We start from the raw sequence: 15,080 nt of genomic DNA, 5'->3' as shown, positions 1-15,080 counted from the left end.
TTGAACTTTGTGACTTAAGTCATCGGCATCTGGAGGTCGTACGTATGTACCTTGGAAGTTGTCGCGGAAGGCGTCTTCCAAGTCCTCCCAGCTGCCAATAGAGTTTTCAGGCAGACTATTTAACCCGTGCCGAGCTGGCCCTGTGAGTTTTAGCGGGAGGTATTGGATGGCGTGAAGGTCATCATCGCGGGCCATATGAATATGGAGAAGAAAATCCTCAATCCATACCGCGGGATCTGTTGTTCCATCATATGATTCGATATTCACGGGTTTAAACCCTTCTGGGAATTCTTGCTCCATTACTTCGTCAGTGAAGCAAAGGGGGTGCGCGGCGCCTCCGTATCGGGCCAAGTCGCGACATAGTTCGGATGTAGTCTATCTGCGATTTTCAGCCCGGGCGTGGTTGTGTTTGTCATGTCCGGCAAAATGGCCGTCGTCGCGCGTCAGGGCACGCCCCCGCGATCCGTAGATCAATCTGGTCTGACCTGTTCTGTTCTTTAGGTCCTGCCGCAGGTCATATGTATATGTCGAATTTAGGGTTCCGGCAAAACCCTTGAGGTTCGAACACTGGGGTGCGCACGAAGACCTCTCCTCTCCCATGCTCTCACACTCCACGAACTCACGGACTAGCTCGCCGAACCCAAAGAACACGAGGACACAAGATTTATACTGGTTCGGGCCACCGTTGTCGTGTAATACCCTACTCCATTGTGGTCGTGGTGGATTGCCTCTTGGGCTGAGGATGAACAGTACAAGGGAAGAACAGCCTCCTGAGGAGAGGTGTTCTTGTGCTTGGTGAGCGGGTGTGTGAGTGAGGATCGCTCGAGATGAGTTCTGGTCGGCCAGGATCCGATCCCCCTCTACTGTAGTGACTAGTCCTATTTATAGAGGCCCTGGCCCTCTTCCCAAATATTGAGCGGGAAGGGATGCCACAACGGCCAATTTGAAAGGGGACAGCTAGTACAAGCTATCCTGACAAAAGTGGTCTTCTCCTGCCAAAGGCTCTGGTGGTGACGCCGTCTTGGGCTCCACGATGACCTCCGTCTTGCCGTCCCGCTGGTCTTGGTCTCGTTGCACCGATATGGAAACCTTTGCTTGACGCCTTGGTACTCCTCGCCTGTGCTTGCCCCCTTAGCACCAAAGAGGAAGCAAGGACACTGCGCGCGCTGGCGCCCACCTGGCCTTGATCGTCATGGCTCACGTCATTGGAACCTCGCGAGGTTTGCCTTGCCTTGATCTCTCCGCCCCTTGCGAGCCAGCCTGGTGACGCCGCTCCCGAGGAGGTCTTGTGTCGTCCGCCTCGCGAGGATCTTGAGAGCTGGCTGGTGAAGATGGGTCGTACGGGACCGCTTGTGGAGCCATGCTGTGGGCCGCAGGCAGGCAAGTCTGGGGACCCCCGTTTCCAGAACGCCGACAGTAGCCCCCGGGCCCAAGGCGCGCTCGGACTTGGCTTCGAGGCGAAGCCAAAGGGCAAGTGCGCAGCGCCGCGGGCCCCAATAGCCTGCGGCCTTGGTCGACGCGTGGCGGTTGATTGGACGTGGGCGTCTCCCCTTCCCCACGCCGCCTCGGCAATTGCCCGACTTGACGAGTCCCTGCTTCATGCAAGGAAAAACCATCATTACCTGCGATCGTGGGGGCGCTGGTTGGCCTTCTCCTGCTATAAATGGGGAGGGGGGCAGAGCCCTCATCGCCCATCTCTTCCCATTCCGCTCGCTTCTCCCCTTCGCACCATTGCCAGTAATGACACCAATGGCACCCGTCCGAAGGTTTTCCGCTGCGGTGAAAGGAAAGACTCCCCGTGACGAGCCTGGGCCGCTTCCGCCGAAGAAGAGTCCGGCTCATCGCCGTGACATGGTGGTGATGCACGAGGTGACAAGGCCTTGGTACGAGCGGCTCCTCCTGGGTATCCATTGCCCCTGTACGCCCAGACCGAGGGTTCAGGAGGAAGAGGCGGCGAGCGCTGCCGCGCGCGCCACGTCCATAGTCGCCGCACCGCGGTGGCACGCATCGCCGCCCCCGAAGTCCACGCCGCAGATTCCTCGCGTGAACTTGTGCTGTGGGCGGCGATGCCTCCGCGCACTTGGATCCGCTTCCCTTCCTTATTCTCTGCCGAGATGCCGCCGAGGGGGCCCCTCGAGCTTTGGCTGCAACACGCCGACTGCGACACGCCGGCGACTGGAGTGGAAGTTGAAGCCGTCTCCCCGGGCAAGATCTTTATGACCCAAGGCTGGGGCGAGGTCGCTCGAGTGTGCTGTGCGGAAGGCGCCCTCGTGGTCCATTTCGAGTGCGACGGCGCCTCCACGCTGTCCTTCAAGGTCTTCGACGCGGAAGGCCGCCGCCTAGAGTGCTGCTCCGGAAGGGGCCGTCTGGACGGCACCGCAGCAGGGGCGGGGCCTGCTGTCTGCGTCGCCCGTGGCTCCTTAGGTAGCAGCAGCGTCGACTGGGAGTCCAGCGATTCTCCCGAGCTCTACCAGACTCCGGAGACGAGCGACGACAGCTACGTGCCCCCAAGCTCTCGTCACACCCGGAGCAAGGCTGCAGCGTCTCGCCGTCGCCGCCGCTGATCTGGATGAGGTTGGTGCCAGCCTCCCGTGGCCCATTGTTGATGATGGCGTCGGCCACTGGGGCGCGCGTAGATAGGGCTTCTAGAAGTTCTTTCCTTTTGTTCCCTGTGAGGAATCAAGAAGTACCCCACGGGGCATGTAAAGGGTTCGCGATGTCCTTTGTTGATATTACCCTTATGACAAAATTGTGCATGTGCGTGTTCCGCCGCGGCTTGGTTTTCCCCTTTCCAACCTCGCGACGGCTTGGTGCTCTACGCTGACAGGCCCCGGTCCCTAGGCAGGCTGCAGCCGTCGCTGGTATGCCAGGTCGCGATGCCGTGGTCAAGGCTATGAGGTGAGTGGCCCGAGGTCCAGTAAGAGCCCCTGAGACGCGATGCTCAGGAGGTCTTTTTTAGCGCACAAGCGACCGCCGAGAGGTAGGAAAGGGAGAATACGTTGCCGTAGCGGGGCAACACCAATGAGAACTTGATGCCGTAGTGTTTGGTTGACCCGAGCGCGAGACTTATCTTGGCAATCCAGGGTCGGTCCTCTGCGAGGCGCCAGACTCATGCGTAGGCTATCGTAGCATAGCCAGGTTAGGCCCGTGCGAGTCTCCCCCTCTTCCCCATGCTTCCTTCGTGCTCTACGTCCTCAGGTCCCGGCCCTCGAGCGAGCTCAGCCGCCGCTGGTATGCCAGGTCGCGATGCCGTGGTCAAGGCCAGGGGGTGAGGGCTGGAGAGCCAGTAAGAGCTCCTGAGTCGCGATGCTGAGGAGCCCCCCTTTTGACGCGCAAGCGAATCGCATGGGAGGAGAGGGAGCCCGCGGTGCCGCCCGCTGTTATCCTCGGGAGGTTCCTGCTAGTCAGTGCAAGGAGGGGCACAGGTTGCTATTATAATTGCCGGCCGGCCACTGGTCGCTCCGCAAGAGAGTGGAGGCACTGAGGGCCTGGTGAGGTGACACGCGCGGGGCATGCCGCAGGCCAGAGCTCGACCGCTCAGGTTTGTCGACGTTGCAGGCACGGACCCGTGCACAAGCGTCGTGCCGGCGCGAGCGGCTCTCGTGGTAGGTGACAATCAAGCAGGTGATAGTCATAGATAGATTAAGCATGGAAGTGAACTGGCTTAAGTAAATGCAGGGGGATACATGCCACTGGGTCAGACCCGAGCGGCTTGGGGCTGGTGCAGCCCGTGGGGCGCCCCCAGCAAGGTAAGCTAAAGATGTAAAGGGATACATGCCACAGGGACAGACCCACGCGGCCTGGGAATGATGCAGCCCGAGGGGCGCTCCCAGCTAAAAGAACTTGAAAGATGTCACCTGGTTCCGTCGCGGAAGGGGTGTTGAGGCAGCTGAAGATGCGTGGTGCAGGGGTTGCTCCTCACGAGCCACCGGGGCCTGAGCCTCAGGAGGCCCTGGGTGTCCAGGCCGTTCCTTGAAGACCATCTCCATCTCCGCCAGGACTGCGTGGTACCTGGCCTCCTGAGTCGCCAAGATGCTCCGCAGACCGCGCTGGAAGGCGGACGCCATGCTCGGCAGGCCAAAGGGCATGCGGACATAGCTGTGAGGTGGGCCCTCGCAGCGTCCCACGCACGAAGGCCAGAAGGGCTCCTGAGACGCGGCCCTGTTGTGCCCTGGGACGTCGATGTAGACGCGCAACCCGACATCCTCGCCTGGATGGGGAGCTGCGCCCGGTGAGCGGCGGTCGCCGCGCATGGCTCTTGCATCCTGTAGTTCTCGAGTGGTCTGGGCAATGAATTCCTGAGCGCCGAGCGCTCCGCATCCGGTGTCCCCCTGAGGGAAACGTGCTGCAAAGCACGCCTCCATGTGGTGCCCCAGCGCCTCCCTCGTGACGTTGGCATGGTCTGAGGCCATCCAGAAGATAGCCCCCGAGCCCTGCCCAAGGAGAGCGCCGGGCGCGCCTTCCTATGCGAGGGAGGGAAGCGCCCCAGGCGCCGGCGCTGATCCTGACGAGGTACCACTTGCGGCGCCGCTCTCCTGAGGTCTGGCACGGAGTAGTTGCTTCTTCTTCTTGGGGATGGCGTCAGGAGGGTACTGAGCTGCAATGTTGTCGGGTTCTTCGATTGATGCTGCTTGGAAGGCGCGCTCGAGGGAGCACACTGCATCTCTTTCCTCGCAGGGGACCGTGATGATCCCGCCGCTTCCTGGCATCTTGAGGACGTTGTAGCCGCGGTGCGTCATTGCCAGGAACTTGGCAGGGCCGGGTATCCGAGGATGGCATTGTATAGCAGACGGATGTGAGCGACGTCGAAGTCGATGAGCTCGGTGCGGTATTTGTTGCATTCTTCGAAGGTGACTGGAAGGAGGACCTGCCCTAATGGCGTGGTGGAGTGGTAAGTCACTCCTGTGAAAGGCTTGGTAGGCTGAAACTGATCGTATGGCACTTGAAGGCTGTCAAACGTCTAGACGGACAGGACGTTGAGTCCTGCGCCGCCGTTGATGAGGGTCTTGGTGACTTGTATGTTGCTGATGACGGGCGAACAATGCATCGGGAGAGCGCCAACGGTTGCCGCGCACTGGAGCTGATCTGCCGAACTAAAGGTGATGGCGCACTTGGACCACTTGAGCGGGCGCGTGGCCTCGATCCTGGGGAGGACTGCGTTCACCTCGCGAGCAAACTGCTTGAAGATGCGTTGAGAGGCTGGGGCTTGAGCTCCGCCCAAGATGCAGGCGATCGCGCGCGGCTCCTGGAAGCCCCCAGCCCCCTCGTCCTGATGGTGGTCGTCATTCCTTCTTGGTGGTGGAGGTAGCGGAGGAAGACCGGCGTTGCACTGAGGGCGGTCCTCGCGAGGCTGATCCCTCCAGGCGCCCTCGCGAGGCTGGTTCTGCCAACGGTCCTCAGGAGGCCGGTCGCGCCACTCCTGGCGTGGGCCACGATCGTCCCGGCGTCCTCTGTCGCGTCCTCCTCCTCGGCCGTAGCCCCGGTCGTTGCGCTCAGGGCATCGACCGAAGCGTCCATCGCGAATGGCCCTGAGCTCTTGACATTCATTGGTGTTGTGGATGTGCACGTTGTGGAAGGCACAGAATGGTCGGCTGCTCTTGGATGACTCAGGCTGGTCCGTGCCGCGCTTCGTGTCCGGCTCCGCCGCGAGCATGGCGACTCACTTGTGCTTCACGTCCTTGGCCTTGGCTTTCTTCTCCTCCGGGTTGGCAGCCGGGAGCTCGAGGAGGGAAAGGCGTCCCTCCTCAGCTCTTGCGCACTTGGTCGCCAGGTTGAACAGCTCCAGGGATGTGCACAGCTCCTCGTGGATGGCGAGCTCCTCCTTCATCTTGACGTCACGGACGCCATCAAAGAACGCAGAGATGATGGCCTCGTCCGTCACCTTGGGGATCTTAAGCCGAACGTTGTTGAAGCTCTGGATGTACTTCTAGAGGATCTCTCCTGGTTGCTGCTTGACATGGCGTAGGTCACCCGCGGCCGGGGGGCGGTCGCACGTGCCCTGGAAGTTGGCGGCAAAGCGGTCACGCATCTCGTTCCAGGAGGAGATGGAGCCAGGAGGCAGGTTCAGGAGCCACGAGCGTGCACCATCCTTGAGCGCCATGGGGAACCAGTTCGCCATGACTTTCTCGTCGCCATTAGCCGCCTCGATGCTCAGCTCGTAGAGCTGCAGGAACTCTGAAATTGCCCGGCCAGGCGACGCTACGCAGCTCGGGGGTGAAGGCGCAGCAGCCTGCCGTGGTCACCGGGGCCCGCCGTGGAGGTGGAGCTTGATCTTGGTGCCTGCGCGCCGCCACGGCAAGTGGTGCAAGGGCCTACCGCGACAAGCGATCCTGATGTGGCGGTGCGGGGAGCGGTGGAGCGTTCTCCTACGGTCGAGGGGCCGCGTGCCTTGGCGCCAGGGCACCGTCTTGGTGCAGAGGTGGTGGAGGCGCTCCATGAGCCACGTCACCTGTAGCTGGAGACCCCCCTGCGGCGCTGACGAGCTCGGCGATGTGGTCCAGCCAGTCCTCGTAGAGGTCATCAATGGGGCGGTAGCGCAGGAGCTCGTGTGCCATGAGCACCGCGGCCCGCGCGTCCGTGGGAGCGCGACGAGCGTGGGACGATGAACCGGCCGGGGTCAGCGACGGGGTCGCGGTGCGACCGTCCCGCTGCACCGAGGGGTGCAGCGAGGATGCTTGCTGCTCATTCCCCGCCAGGCCGGTGGCGGTGTTGGCAGTAGGCGATGGAGAACGACGGGGAGGCCCGCTGACGGGAGCCTCCTGAACGGCGCGGGTGGCGAGGGCGGCCCGGCGCTCAGCGCGGGCGCGACGAGCGTCCAACATGGTTGTGGTGGAGCGCTGAAGCATGGATCGACGAGAAGAAGGCTTCAACGCACCCCTACCTGGCGCGCCAAATGTCGGATTTAGGGTTCCGGCAAAACCATTGAGGTTCAAACACTGGGGTGCACACGAAGATCTCTCCTCTCCCACGCTCTCACACTCCACGAACTCACGGACTAGCTCGCCGAACCAAAAGAACACGAGGACACAAGATTTATACTGGTTCGGGCCACAGTTGTGGTGTAATACCCTACTCCAGTGTGGTGGTGGTGGATTGCCTCTTGGGCTGAGGATGAACAGTACAAGGGAAGAACAGCCTCCTGAGGAGAGGTGTTCTTGTGCTTGGTGAGCGGGTGTGTGATTGAGGATCGCTCGAGATGAGTTCTGGTCGGCCAGGATCCGATCCCCCTCTACTGTAGTGACTAGTCCTATTTATAGAGGCCCTGGCCCTCTTCCCAAATATTGAGCGGGAAGGGATGCCACAACGGCCAATTTGAAAGGGGACAACTAGTACAAGCTATCCAAACAAAAGTGGTCTTCGCCTGCCAAAGGCTCTGTTGGTGACGCTGTCTTGGGCTCCACGATGACCTCCGTCTTGCCGTCCCGCTGGTCTTGGTCTCGTTGCACCGATATGGAAAGCTTTGCTTGACGCCTCGGTACTCCTCGCCTGTGCTTGCCCCCTTAGCACCAAAGAGGAAGCAAGGACACTGTGCGCGCTGGCGCCCGCCTGGCCTTGATCGTCACGGCTCATGCCATTGGAACCTCGCGAGGTTTGCCTTGCCTTGATCTCTCCGCCCCTCGCGAGCCAGCCTGGTGAGGCCGCTCCCGAGAAGGTCTTGTGTCGTCCGCTTCGCGAGGCTTGGCCCCTCGCGAGGGTCTTGAGAGCTGGCTGGTGAAGATGGGCCGTACGGGCCCGCTTGTGGAGCCACGCCGTGGGCTGCAGGCAGGCAAGTCTGGGGACCCCCGTTCCTAGAATGCCGACAGTATAACCCCGAGTTGTTCTATCTCTACCTCTGCGGTGAGGTAGGACAGGCTAGTGTTCGGCTTGAGGTGCCGCTTTATCCAGGCCACGTGGTGGTCGGTCAGCCGCATTACACGCTGATGGTACGGGCTCCAACGCCTCGTCATAGAATTGAGGTAGCAATTTGCGCTTCGGGTAACTTTTAGTTGGGCGATCGAGGCTGTGTTCCTCGGCTGCCAGGACATTAGTCCATCTGTCGTTGAGCAGGTCTTCATCAGCTTGAGGCTGCTGCTGCTTCTTTTTCAGGCTCCTCGCAGTGGCTATTAGCCGGCCCTTAAAGCGCTCCTGCTCGAGAGGCTCCTCAGGCACGATGAAATCCTCGTTGCTGAGGCTCACCTCATCCACGGAGAGTGGAAGATAATTACTGTCCTCCGAGTCTTCGTTTATGGCCTGTTCATCAGGGCTGACTCGCCCGTCCTCCCGCTCGTCCTGTTCGGAGGTTGGCCTATGCGGGGTATTCCTTGTCTTCGGCATCGTCCGGAGTATTTTTTCTCTTGTGCCGGTATCGCTGTCTTTTCCATGGCGTGACTTAGAGCGGCGCCACTGATGTCGGCATTTTGGCTGTATCTCAGGAGGTTTATCCTCGACTGGGTCCTTCTCGTTATCGCCATTGTTCTCTTTAGGTGTATCCACCATGTACACATCGTACGAAGAAGTGGCCGTCCAGCGCCCGGTGAACGGCGGATTTTGGCCCTGCTCCTCTTTGGCATCGTCATCCATATCGTCAATGTCTTCGGAGCCGTAGTCGAGCGTGTCGGTTAAGTCTTCGACAGTGGCTATGAAGTGGGCGGTGGGTGGGAAGCGAAATTCTCCGTCATCAGCCTCCAGTTCGAACCGGATATAGTTTGGCTGTGAGTCCCCGGCTAAGGAGAGTGTTTTTAATGAATTTAGCACATCGCCTAAAGGTGAGTGCCGGAAGATGTCTGCGGAGCTGAATTCGACGATCGATGTCTGATCAAACTCGATGTATGCGAACGCACGTGGTTCGGAACCTGTAGCCGAAAATGAGTCCGAGGCTCCGGTGGCGCAGATTCCGCCCGAGGTTGGGTCTGTGTGCGGCTCCAACCCCGCTGAGTCTGTGGCTTCCGTGACGGGGTTGAGCTTCCCGTCCCTGGATGGCGCGATCTGCTCCGGATCTAGGGCCAGAGCAAATACAGGCGCTATCTCCAGGGTGTGGTCCGATGACAGATTTAAGTCATGTTCATCGCAATGGCAGGGAGCGGCTGCCGTGGGCTTGAATCCATCGAAGATCAAGTCTCCGCGGATATCAGCGATGTAGTTCAAGCTTCCAAATCTGACCTGATGGCCAGGGGCGTAGCTGTCGATTTGCTCTAGATGGCCAAGCAAGTTGGCCCGCAGTGCGATGCCGCAGAATACAAAGATCTGTCCAGGGGGAAGACTTCCCCCTGGACAACATTGTTGTAGATGATTGACGGGGCCATCGAACTTCTTGAAGACGACACAACAGAACTCTCAATGAAAGCACCAATGTCGGTGTCAAAACCGGCGGATCTCGGGTAGGCGGTCCTGAACTGTGCGTCTAAGGTTGATGGTAACAGGAGACGGGGGACACAATGTTTACCCAGGTTCGGGCCCTCTCTATGGAGGTAATACCCTACTTCCTGCTTGATTGATCTTGATGAATATGAGTATTACAAGAGCTGATCTACCTCAAGATCGTAATGGCTAAAACCCTAAAAGTCTAGCCTGTATGACTATGATTATTCTCTGTCCCTACGGACTGAGCCCTCCGGTTTATATTGACGCCGAAGGGGACTATGGTTATACAAACTCGGTTATAGAGAAAGGAATCTTCATATCCAGACGCCAAGCTTGCCTTCCATGCCAAGGAGAGTCCCATCCGGACACGGGAGAGAGTCTTCGGTCTTATATCTTCACAGCCCATCGGTCCGGCCCACGGATCATAGTCCGGATGCCCGAGGACCCCTTAGTCCAGGACTCCCTCAACGGCCTCTGGGCCTCCCAACCTAGCTTGTCTATAACATCAGCAGCCCAAGTTATGTTTATTTTTTCAAGACGAGCACAGCTTAATTCTATTTTTCTAAAAGAATGCAAACATGAACCTATGTTTTCCCTTCTATAATAGTATATATATATTTATATATCTTATTTTATTACATATATATATATAATAGAAACAACATAAGGTTTCGTTAAACCTGTCGTTCGTCCAACCATTTTATAGACCTTCCCACTTCCTTTATTTTTTGTTTTCATTAATCCTATATTTGTATTTTCTCCCACTTTCTTTTTCGATGTAAACTGAGTTTTCTCCTAGTACTTTTCCCTAGAACCAACTCAACTATCCCACGTCTTGCATAAAAAATAATAATACCCCACGTCCTATTAACTCATCAAATTAAAATGATATTCTATTTTGTAAACTGAAAGTTCTTACAAAATAATAATAATAATTGTTTATATATAACTTGGCAAGTTAACTCCTAGTGATCGCGTACATAAGCTTGCAAATATTTTACTAACCAATGCAGTAATAGACGTGCAATCATGTGTTTATGTTTTTATAACATTTCTCCGTCCAGCCCAACTTGATATTTTCACCAAGCCCAGCAAGTCCGAGGATTTCGAGAAAATGCAAATGGGCTTTAAATTCTACCATAATATATAAACGGGATGCATAGATGCTACATCATTGTTTCACCCAGCCCACCAAATGGACTGGCTAACATGTGGGCCAGTAGGTCGAAGCCAATGCACTTTCGCAAAAAATAAAAATACAAAGGTCGAAGCCTAAGCAAGGCATTGAAATTACATCCAATGACCGGCATTCTTCTTCAATCTCTCGTCTTCTTCCCTCAGTGCTACCGGGACCGCCTGCTCCAGCGTCCGGCGTCCAGCGGCGCTGTTTTGCGCACCTCGCAGCGAAACGCTACCCCGCCGACGGCCAGGCCATCCCTCCACTCCGCACCTCCTATTATTCTCTACCGAGTGTAGGCCCACCCCGCACCTGAACTAGTCAAGTTTCGCATTCCTCTCTGTCTGCGACTACACTGCCATGTCTTCCCCATCTCCGAGTCGTTCCAATCTGGGGCCTCGCCGTAGTCCACCGCCTCGCTGTGCTCAGCGCGGCGTGGTCAACAAACGAGAGTCATCGGAAGAGGACTGTACGTGGAGAGCCTAACGGCTGGGACCCACGAGGTCCATGGTCACATGCAAGGAAAGTTCCTCCTTATTAAGCTGTTTCCTTCCCCTGACAGCTGGGTCCCACCGGCTGTATCTTCGCACGGAAGGAAGTGGCTCCTTGTTATGCGAAAAAACTATTCCTCCCGATGACAGCTGGGACCCGACAGATTTGGTGGCTGACTTGTGGGCCTACTAAGCAGACATGTACACAGGGCTTTGTCAACTTAATCAACAAATGATTCTAACATCTGGACCATTGGATGTTAATCCAACATCCGTGCTCCTTCTTCAACCTCTGTTCTTGCTCCTGTCTCCCGTGGGTGGCAGTGTTGTCTCGCACCCGAACCAGTCAAGTTTCCCACTCCTCTCCATCCGCGACTCCACTTCCACGTCTTCCCCATATCTGGGTCGTTCCAATCTGGGGCCTCGCCATCGTCCACCGGCCTTGGTGCGCTCAGCACGGTGTGGTCAACATGGTCAACAAACGAGAGTCATCGGAAGATGACTGTACATGAGAGGCTGACAGTGGGGACGCACCACGCCCATGGACGCACCACGCCCATGGACGCATGCATGCAACTGCATCGTTTTTACCCTGAAAAATAATGTTTTCTCCCTCTGACTGCTGGTATCCACCAGCTACATCTTCGCACGCAAGGAAGTGCGTCCTTATTACGAGCAGAAAAAAGATCCCTCCTAACAACTGGGACCAGCAGCTATATCTTGGCACGCAATGAAGTGCGTCCTTATCCTCCCTGACAGTTGGGACCCACTCGGTCAAAGCGTATGTACTGTTGTCTGTCTTGTCGCGAACATGTACGTACATACCGGTCGATCGGTCGCTCTGCAACGATGAACCGTGGCCGAGTAAGTAGCGGCACATGTCATAGTAGAGCCCCCCACGTAGCAGTTCAGGCTGTCCCGTCTAAACCGTGTACTCGTACATACAGCCATACGCGAAAAAATACGGCCACGTACTTACATACGGGCCGGGTCTCGAAGACCTACTTGTGCATACGTATGGCTAGGGCTCGTGTACATGGCTGGGTCGGAACGGAGAAACTGCGTCATCGTGTTCATCGCGAGCCAACCGGCTTGGATGGAACAACCGATCAAAACGAGGCCCGGCGTACCGCAGAACGGAGGAATCGGCCTTGTGTTTGACCGGCCACGGTCGAAACGGGATCCTGTTCATCGGGAGGGGTCTAGCATACCGCAAAACAGAGGAAGCGGACTTCTCTTGGACCTCCTACGGTGAAACGGGGTCTTGTTGATCGAGAGGGGTGTGGCGTATCGCAAAACGGAGGAAACGGACTTGTGTTGGAGCGCTACGGTCGAAACGGGAGTCCTGTTCATCGGGAGGGGTGTGGCGTACCGCAAAACGAGACTCCACAGGATACTATTCATCTCCACTGTTGACTGCCTCCACGGGCTACTGTTCATCCACCGTTGACCTCCTCTAGCCTCCACCTGCGACTGTTCATCCACGGGCTCCTATTCATCCAGCCTGCACCGCTCCTCCACCAGCTACTATTCAACCAGGCCTCTCCCCAGGGTCCTGTTCAACCATCCCTCCATGGGCTACTATTCATCCAGCCCTCCACCGGCTACTGTTCAACCAGCCCTCCACGGGGTCCTGTTCATCCACCCCCAATCGGCTCGATCGATCGGGGTCCTGTTCATCCAGCGGCAACGGCCTCTACTACCACGGGGTCCTATCCATCCACCCCCCACCGGGAACTGTTCATCCAACCCCCTCAACAATGCTCACTGTTCATCAAGAGGCAGCATCGATCGGCTTCAGTTAGCAGAAGTAGTGAAGGAATCACTCAGGTTCAGTTAACAGCAAGGGATCGATCGGCTTCAGTTAGCAGAAGTAGCGAAGGAATCACTCGGGTTCAGTTAACAGCAAGGGATCGATCGGGGTTCAGTAACGTAGCTAGCGCAATCGCTCGGGTTCAGTTAGAGCCCAACGCCTCGCTCGGGTTCAGTAAGAGCGCAACGCCTCGCACCCACGCGCGTACGTGTACGAGAGAAACGCGCAAACCTTAGTGCATCGCTCGGCCCCGACCACCCACCGTAACCGGGAACTCACCGATATTTTCCTCGCCCTCGCTTCTACCACGGTTTTTTCTGTCATGGACGGCCCAAAGAATGTCATGCAGCTGCGTCTCTGGCCCGCCCAGGACGAAAAGCCCATTTTATGTCATGATTTTTTGTCATAGAAGTAGGAGCCCACCACATCTATGATGATACTGGGTTTTGTCACAGTTATCATCATAGAAGTGTCATAAGCATGACAGGAAAACAATTGTTTGGCCCAAAATGTCACGGATGTGTCTTTTTTTGTAGTGCTATGTGTTTGTTGGTACTGATGTATTTTTCACAGAATAATTTTGAATACGATCTGCTAAGCTACTTGTGCCACTCCAAGAAAACCAAATACCATCTCCAATAATTAGTATAGATGTGTATTGTAAATTGTAAAATAAATGCCAAGTGACATATATAAACTAAATAGACACAATACTTTGTTGACCATTTAGGCTCGAAATCGGAACGGCAGCAGCAACATATTTAGGTATGTCATTATTAAGAAAAATATGAGAGTTCAGACTTCAGAGCCAACTTCTGGTTTAGTATCAACATATTCAGACTGAACTTAGTTGCTCCCATGATAGCATGAGTTCATGACGGAAAAACATGATACTCAATATATTGAACTGAAATAAAATTGTATCTTGAAGTGAAATAAAATAAGAATTTGAATTGACTAAAAGATGACATGCATAATTTCTATTCAGGTAGATAGTATGACAACATGTATATTTAATTTTGGCAATCTATAGAGTAGTCGTACTGCTACTTCAGATAGTGTAGCAGGTCTTCTTTTTGAGATAGCGAGCTTGAATTACCCAGGATCATCACCAAATAGATACATCATAACTTATGCAATACAAACATCAGGTATGATCTACGAGCAAGTCACAATTTTTACATCAATCATGTGAAACAAATTATTCAAGCATCAATCACCAAAACTGGAATATGGAACTGAATCTAAAATAAGAATTGAACAAAACAAAAGTTAGTGTAGAATTCACCTAAAATAAGAATTGAACCAAACGAATCTTGTCGTTGCACCAAACATTCACGTTTGCTACTCGAACTCATGCACATGCGTGCTGGTAATCGTACATCCAGTACCTATGCATGACACCAAGATAAGCCAGAGAAACCGCTCTTCGTGAGATCGAGGAGAGCATTAAGAAGATTAGGTTGGAAGGAGATCACCTCAAGAAAGCCTCCCTTGACTGGCAAGAGAGCCTGGCCAGGTGGAGGCTGCGCTTGAGGAACGAGACCAGCTCCCCCCGGCAAGGTTTCCGAGACCGCCAAGACCAGATTCCGCCAGGCTCCTTGTCGGCAGGCCTTCACCAAGACGCCACCGCTCCACCTCATCGCACCCAAGTCAGTAATCAGTGTGGCGTCGAGCTGTCAAGCAACTAGGTGGATCCTGTCAAGCAAGTGGCAGCATGGTGAGGAAGAGATTAGCTTTATTGACACCCGTCCAGAGGGCGTGTCACGCTAATAAGGAGAAGATGGATAAGCGGCGCGGTAGGCTTGCCGGGCTTCAACCTCAGCACGACACCAAGCAGTGCATTTAATGCACTTTTTCCTAATTGCCAGAGTTATGTATGATAGCACTGTTAGCTATCTAATCACACTAAAATGACTGTTTTGCCACTGTGGTCGCCCCTTAAGCTATAAAAGGAGGCCCGAGGCAACCTAGCAAAGGGTTGGTTTTTTAGATCCCCAACACTTTTACAAACACGCTGCTCCTCCCAAGACACCCTTGTCGGGCTAGAGCACGTCTTTTTTTCATGTTCCTCCAAATCAATCCACCATAGCAGGAGTAGGGTTTTATGCTACAAAGCGGCCCAAACCTGGGTAATAGAGAGCTGTCCATCGCCGTGTTGTCGCCTGCTGCTTCCGCTCTTTGTGCAATGTGACCGTCCCCTTGCCGAACCTCAAAGGGGCACCCTTGCCCCATAGGTGATCGTGCTTCCACGCCGACA

This window comes from Triticum aestivum, chromosome 2D (genome assembly GCF_018294505.1).
Source record: "Triticum aestivum cultivar Chinese Spring chromosome 2D, IWGSC CS RefSeq v2.1, whole genome shotgun sequence".
Taxonomy (NCBI): Eukaryota; Viridiplantae; Streptophyta; class Magnoliopsida; order Poales; family Poaceae; genus Triticum; species Triticum aestivum.
This window is presented reverse-complemented; position numbering follows the sequence as displayed.